This window comes from Populus alba, chromosome 1 (assembly GCF_005239225.2).
Source record: "Populus alba chromosome 1, ASM523922v2, whole genome shotgun sequence".
In the NCBI taxonomy this organism is placed as follows: Eukaryota; Viridiplantae; Streptophyta; class Magnoliopsida; order Malpighiales; family Salicaceae; genus Populus; species Populus alba.
The window spans coordinates 27190670-27199463 of NC_133284.1; positions in this window are offsets into that span (position 1 = coordinate 27190670).

Genomic DNA, 8794 nt, shown 5'->3' on the forward strand with positions numbered 1-8794 from the left:
TGACATGGCACTAAGCATATGATGCGGTTGATGGTGTGATGGTGCATCTTTCTAACGGCGAAGCATGGAAACGCTTTAACAGTGTGCATCCTCACTTTTCAGCTGAATCAAGGAATGTGCATCTTAGCTTATGTACAGACGGATTCAACCCATTTAGGTCATTTGCTGCTCCCTATTCTTATTGGCTGGTCATACTCACAGTTTATAACTTGCCACCGGGAATGTGTATGAGGCTGGAGTTCATGTTTTTATCTACTGTCATACCCGGTCCAAGCAGCCCGGGGCAAAATATAGATATTTGTCTTCGACCATTGATTGATGAGTTGGCGCAGTTGTGGTCCTTCGGAGCTATGACTTATGATATATCGAGGAAAATTTTTTTTCCTTATGAGGGTGGCTTTGATGTGGATTATCAATGATTTTCTAGCTTATGGAATGCTTTCTGGTTGGAGCATGCATGAGAAACTCGCATGTCCATACTACATGAAAAACAACAAGCTTCTTTTTTTGACTGTCACCATCGCTTCTTGCCACTTAATCACAGGTACAGAAAGAATAGTAAAGATTTCTTTGTTGGCAGAGTTGAAAAAGATGTTGCATTCCCATGTCTTTTTGGTGAAGAATTGCATGATGTTATATCAGAGTACGGTGACATTGTGTTTGGCCTTCAATCAAGTAAACAAAAGTTTCCTGGTTTTGGTTTGACCCATAATTAGGTAAAGTGAAGTATCTTTTGGGAGCTTTCTTATTGGAAGACCAATCTGCTCCGCCATAACCCTGTTGTCATGCACATCGAAAAGAATGTGTTTCAAAACATTTTCAACATATATTGAAAAATATATTTTTTTTTTCCAAATGAGCTGGACCCAGCCCAAATGCTTGGGTTGGGCCGAACCTGGCCTAACTATAAGCCCAACCCGTGTGAACAATGCTCTCCACTTTTCACATGCTACATGAATAGTGGAGGCGTGGCAAGGACAACAACGATTGCATAGAAGGCCGGCCTGTGGTGGCGTCGAGCGGCGCTGCTAGTGGTTGTTGAGGGCACAAAGGCGCGCTGCTGGCTTCTTCTTCTTCTTCGCTGTGAAAAGGCGAGAGCCTCTATTTTTTTTTCTTTTCTTTTCTTCTTCCACTTGACGAGCTGCTGCTGGTGGGGATAGAGAGGAGGCGCAACAGTGGCATTGTTGGGCTGAAGTTGGTCATCCTTCCCCTCTACCCCTGCCTTCTCTGTCTTTTTTTCTCTCTATTTTTTTTTCTTCTTATTCTTTTCTGGTTCTCCTCTTCTGCTTTTTTTCTTTCTCTCTTAGTTTTTTTTTTTCTTTCGATCTCCATACCTTCTCCTTTTCTTGTGCTACCCTTTTTTTTTATCCCTTGTCTCCTTTGTATTTATAGGCAAAAACAAAGGAGAGATATGGATGGAGCGGCCACTATGCAACCACCCTATGATTGCTCAAAGAGGCACATCTCCTCCATTTCTCCAACACGTGGGAGGCCACAGGTCAGCTTAGCAAGTGTGTATCCTTGGTCGACGTCTATTTTATGCTTCTCAGCGGAAGAAAGTCAATGAAAAAGTAGGGGAACGACAACTCCCTTCCTTTGTTTTCTACATGTCCAAGGGAAGTAGAAGACGTACAGTGTCGTTCAAAATGACACCGTTTCGAGCTTCTCCTTTTTTTTAATTAATAGTGTATGAAACGACGTCGTTTTGGATAAAACACGCCATTTCATTTAAAATAAAAAGGCAATACAAACGTGTCAAAGTTCACATCAGTCCTCAATTTATGATTTGTTCAATTGAGTCCTCAATAGCAATTTTGATTATAAAAATCAATTCAATTGCATCCCCTTCCAAGTTCAATTGCTGACCCTAAAGTTGGCCACTTTTTTGACATTGGCCCTTGATCTTGAATTTATGCAATTTAACCCTCAATTGATCATTAACCTTCTAATTTTTTCAATTTGGCTCCTGATTCAGTTTAACTGCAACCCGTCTATTTACGTGCCTTTTCTAGTTTGGTCCTTGGTTTCGGATTTCTTCAATTAAGTCCCTAATTGGCCATCAAACTTCAATATTTATGCAATTAAGCCCCTGATTTGACCAAATTAACTAAAAAAAATAGAATTTGACCCCAGAACTTTAATTTCTTCCTATTAAAGCATAAATTGACTTAAAAATCAAATTTTCTTGCAATCAAACCCTTCATAAATCCAATTAAACCTTCAATAAAATTTAATTGAGTCCATAAATATCTTATTTTGGACTTTTCTTCCTCAAATCAAATTTTCTTCATCAATAGGGCCCTCATCGGTTAATGATATACTGTTAAATTTCAATCTTTGTATTTTTGAACCTTTTCAACCAAGTTTTGACCATTTTCTGAGCATTCTAGCATCCTATTTTAACTGTTATATTTTTTTTATAATATTTTGATTTTTTTGTATTTCTTTGAAGATATAGAAAATGTGAATTGGGGAATAACCCAAAAATGGGTGTGACATTTATGATGACAGTCCTTAGCTCGATATCCTGACTTGTTACAAATAAAACAAGTTCCTTTGAACATCTTTTCGTTGTCACCATCACCAATATTGGGTCCCGTAGAAGAACTTGCTTTGTTTTGCTTTCTCTTTTTGGTCTTATGGTATATGTAGCAAGCATTATTAACTTTGCCAAAATAAAAAGTGCTTTAGGTAGTAATAATTTTATGGGAAAACACCATATTGGCTAGCTATTACAGTAAGGAATCTTTTTACAGAGAGAATGTGTGGATGCTCTTAATAGAAAAAAAGAATAAAAATAATTGAGGAAACAAATAATTCTCCCCAAATCCTCTTGTATTAACTAACAAAAAATTGTTTAATACCAACAAAATATTTTCCATTGATAATTTCACATGATTATAGCAACGAAATATATCTATTAGAAAATCCTAATTATAATAGCAACAAAATTATTTATGTCGATAAATACTCATAGAGTCACTAAAAGAATAAAATAATTAAAAAATAAAAAGATTTTATGTCAATGAATGCATCACCAAAATGACATGTCATTAATAATCAACAGAATTACTAATATTATATTCCATCAATAAATCTAAAAGTATTATAATAGGCCACTTCCCCATTCTCACCTCTTTCTTCTTCTTTTGCCTCTCTTTCTTTTTCTGCAAATCAAAACAACAACCCTCCTTCCTATTTTGGCATTAATTTAAGTTCCATTATTACAAATTGCAGCCACCCAATATTATGTGGTGTCAACATCATTTTCTTAACACAACTTTAGCTAAATATTCCTTATACTATCATGTAAGCAAACCTACTTATATATGTTTTAAGTTATTGTCTTGTTGTTTTTTAGTATTTATAGTGTATTTTGCTTGTATATTGTAATGTTTTACAATATTTTCATAGAGAATTAAAATTTGATTTCTATTTTAGGGTTTGTTTATGATTTGGGAAAATTTGAATTTGTTTATAATTTGATATCATTGATTTTGATTTTATAACTTAGGTGTGTCACAATAAAAGAAATTATGGGTTATTTAATGGGTACCCATAATATTTTGTCAATTTTATTGTTAAGTTGGAAATTTAGGAGAAATTGACTTTTTACGGAAATGATAACAACTAAATGGTATTAATTTTAGATTGAATAATTTTGAATTGAACAAATAATAAATAATTAGTTGGGTTATCGATTACATGCCAATAATTTGATTTATTTAGTTGATATTTTTACGTATCATTACATTTTTGGAACAAAAATAATAATTGGTTATTAGATTTGAATTGCATTTTAACTACCAAAGTTAAAATTTGAATTGATTGTTATATTATTAATAAATGTTATCATCATTAATCTATATAGATTTTCTAAGTAATAGATGATCGTTCGTAGATATATCTAAATTTATCTCAAGGATTGTATATGAAAGATTATGATAAAAGATTTAAGGGTGTTATTAATTTTGCACTTTCAAATTCAAAAAACGTTAGTGGAAACAAAATTATATGTCCATTGTGAAGAATAAAAACAAAAAGTTCCTTTAGCTAGATATTATGATAATGCTTCTCCTGAAAAAAGAATCATTAAGAAATATTTGTGTTTATTTGCACATGAAAAACCTTATGTTCATTATAACACCATGTTAGCAAGGATTGTTCGCTCAATATCTAGTTCTAGCAACATACATGAAGTTATTTATGCTAATAGCAATCGTTATAGGAGTATGGTGATGGATGCAATGAGAATAAATAATGGTTATTCAGGTGAAGGTTCATATGTGCTTGAACAACCAAATGTATATGCAACTAGTTTTTTTTGTTATCTTTTATAAAATTCGGGCAGTAATTATGTGTCATTTAACTACCTGGACTAAAAGGACTGGGTATTACTGTAGATAAGAACATGAATTCTGGCCTCATACACATCCCTGAGGGAAAGTTATAAACTGTTAGTATGACCGACTAATATGAATAGGGTGTAGCAAATGTCCCAAATAGATTGAACCCGTTTGTATAGAAAACAAAATGCATGTTGCGTTGTTCCATTGAAAAATAAGGATGCATGCTATTAAGCTGCTCCCAAACACCATAAGAAAGATGTACCATTACTCTATCTAAAAGACATTTATTTGACATACATCAAATTTAGACAATGAATTGATGCCTTTTGTTTAGTATGTCAATTTTACAGTCTTAACTCATGTCGTATATGTGCGGTGTCGTGGCAAACGTTCTCCTAGAATACCCAAATGTATATGATGTGGAGACACAAACAAGACAACAAAAATTTGCCCCTTCTTGGTGGAAATGAAGAATGAGAGTCATCACCTAGTATTTAGTCACTAGGAACCATAATTGATCTCATAAATCGAGCATATAGACTGGTTACGTACAAAGAATAAAATATATTAGCACCTCTCATATATTTTATTTAAGATAAGCTGTATTATTTAATTTATATACATGCCTTAATATATTATATGTGAATTCGATTGTGTAATATTTAACAGATTTACTATAAAACCCCATACGTGCCAAAAAAAAAAAAACTCTACAATACCAAATCTCATGTTTTACCTGCTTTTAATTTGGCTATGACCAAAGAGTATAAAAAAACACATTCAATTGGGATGTGGCTGCTGGATCAATTTGAATGTAGCTGACAAATCTCAAGTACAAGAGGCTTGACTTGACTAATTCAGCAGAATTTAATTACGATGGAGGGTCTTTGTTTCAAAGTTATCTGATCGAATCTAGAGATGGCACATTGAATTCAAGCTACGATAGCGATTCGTCTACCCTACAGGTCGCTGTCGAAAGTGGTCCTACGGATAATGTTAGAGCTTGAAAGTACAAAGAAATGACGACGGATGTCCTACAGCGCCTAGGGAGATATCCAAAGGCACCGCTTTTGAATCACGCTTCATGACTAGATTCAGTCTCCACTAGTTGAATGCTCGAAATCGATGACCAATGGAAAATGCTACAATGGTTTTTTAACAAACAATATCTCAAGGCATTTTTCTTGTAAGTTAGAGTGTCATTAGTTTTAAGATGACAATGCTTAATTAATTAATTAATAAAGTAAATAACTTAATAAATGAAAGAGATAGGCATAAGATGTTGGAGACAACGTGTGCAATAAAAGTCAAAGGAAACTTATCCAGACAAGATTAACTTTGAAAGTATTTATGAGGTACTTTTGTCAACGTCAAAATACACTTCATTCTTCATAAAATAATAAGAGTAGTTACCTCACAGCTCATGGTTGAATTATTGTCCTGACCATGAAGAAGATCCTAAGAATTACGTCATCTAGAGTTTTCAATCAATAAAATCCACAAGCTCATCAATGGAATATCATTTTATCTTGTAAGGAGGACTTTTCTTTGATTATAAAAGATTAATGATTAGAAAATATAACATTGTTTTAGTTTATATTAAACAAATAAATAATGTAGCTTATTACATATAAAATATATTAAAAGTATTAATACTTTTTTCTTTACGTAATTAGTTACCTTACTCAAACTATGAGACCAATTAAAGTTTTTTATAACCAAAATTTAAATGGAATATCATTTTGTTTTATGAGAATGACTTTTCTTCGACCATAAATAAATCAATAGTTAGAAAATGTAATATTTTCTTAGTTTATATCATACAAATGAACAATGCAACTTATCACAGATAAGGCATATTAGGAGTACTAATTAATACCTTTTCTTTACGCAATCAGTCTCCTTACCCAAACTCTGAGACTAGTTAGAGTTCTTAATGAACGAAATACTAGGTGATGACTCTCATTTTATTCTTCCATTGATAAAGGACAATAATTTCTTATTCTTTCTATCCATACTATTTTCAATCCAAAAAGATGATCATCATGACACCATACACGTGTGAAATATCATACTAACACTATCATGATTTGTCATGCTATCAATAATTACTAATGATGTTACAAGGAGGTATTGTCGTAAAATGGCCAAGAATATTGTTGGAATATATAGCACACTATAGATACGATGGAGTTAAAGTTTGTAGCTGCTGATTAGTAGTCCAAGTTATTTAAGTTAGTTATAGTTGTTAAAAGATTAGTTATAATAGTAAAAGTCAGTTGCAACTGATCTAAGGCCAAGTTTGTGTGTGTGCATAGAAACCACACTTTTATTTCTTTTGTTCTTACTTATTATCTATAAGATAATGCGAATGTTACTTATTATCTATAATGCGAATAAACATTCGCATTATCTTATAGATAATAAGTAAGAACAAAAGAAATAAAAGTGTGGTTTCTACTTATTTCTAGTAAGCAGAATGCATATTTCTTCTTCAAACTTTATTTTTCTCTTCTCTACACATCTCATTCTTGTGTAGTTTTTTACATAGTATCAGAGCAATAATTTTTATAATTAGATATCTATTTGCTGTTTCTTTTCACCATCTTCTTGATCTTTTCAAAACTTCACAATGTCTGATCATTGTTGTTACCTAATTTTTTACCTATTTTTCTGATAAAATTTTTGAAAAATCCAAAAATAATGAAAAGCAATGAAAATTCAAAAAAATATGTTTTTAATATATTTGCATCATTTTTAGCATTTTCAACGCCGTTTAAAAAAGAATTTAAATTTTCAAAAGTCTTTCAAACATGTTTGACTTTTTATGTGTCATTTTTAAAATCATTAATTTTCTTCATTGAGTCGACGTTGATATTACTCGTTAAAAAAAATACAAGAAAAATCAAATTTACAAAAAAAAAAGTTAAGAGACCAATTTTAAGGCCCAAATAACATTTTACCTATAAATATAGGTCAACAACTCACACAAAAGGGGGGGCAATTTTGAACATTTAAGGAAGACAATACAAAAAAAAAACCCTAAAAAAGACTTAACTATATCCTCTCCAAGCAAAGCTGCTGCCCCCTACCTCCAACCTCGGCTGCCTCTCTATTTTACCCACAACCGTCTCTCTCTCTCTCGAGGTGAACTCCTATTTCCCTCTTTAGCCAAAATCTCTTCCTTGCACAAGCCTCCATTTTCCCCTCTCAGCCGTTCTTCCCTTAGCCAATTGACCATACCCACATAACCCCCTATACTAGCACCCCACTTCACATCACCTCTCCTTTTCCCCCGATCTTCTCCTTCTCTCTCAGACCAACCACCCGAACCAACTCTTACCCAGGTGTTTCTCTGCCTCCGTGGCTGGCTGCAACATCATTCAACCTTTGGTTTAACCCCCTATGAGCTCTCCTTTCTCAGCCCACTCATATCCATCATAGACTGCTACCATCGACAGGAGTGAAGACCATCTGGCAGCACGCCCATAGAGCCATCAACGCCGTCTATAGGTTTAGTTTTTTCTTTACTTTTGCAAGAAAAGAGTCAGAGGTCCTTGAAAAATACAGTCGGTGTTTCTATTGATTCACAAGCAATGGTTGCTGAACAATCTATAAATCAATTCTCCAGACCAAGTCTAACATACGCCAATTGATTTACTAAACAAAAAGGAAAATTTGATGCAATTTGCTCTCATTACGGTTATTCAGGACACCTTGTTGATAAATGCTTCAACTAATTGGATACCCTTCTGGATGGAAGGGGCCAAAAGGAAAAAGATTTGTTACCACACCAAATATTAGCAAAAATTTTCAAAGGTTATCCATTGCAAATAATATTGTTGTTTTGGAGCAAAATTCTAGCACTCCTAACATTGTTTTTTCTCAAGAGCAAATCCAAAATTTGCTCACCCTTGCAAATAACATCTCTAACTCAAACTTTAACTCCATTGCTAAGGATGCGTCTGCATCGGGTATGTCATTTTCTTATCATACCATTTCTTCATCACAAAATCAATTCACTTGGATTCTTGATACAGGAGCAACAAATCATATGATTTGTAGTCCTCTTCTTTTTTATTCCATTGTTTTGCCTAGAATCCAGTCCAAGGTTCATTTGTCAAATGGTCAAATGGTTCCAATTGTTTTTACTGGAACTGTTGAATTTTCTCCTGATATCATTTTACACAATGCCCTTTATGTTTCATCCTTCAATGTCAATCTTGTTTATGTCTCAAGATTATCTGTTGATAATACTGTTGAATTGTTTTTTCTTCAAACAAAATGTATCCTGCAGAACCTAAGCAACTGGAGGATGATTGGGCTTACTGAAGTTGAATTTGGCCTATACCATCTTCGCAGACTTTTTGATCAATCTAACAACAAATGCTTACCTCCTAGTTCATTAGTCAAATCATGTATCATTGCCTCTAATCTTTGGCATT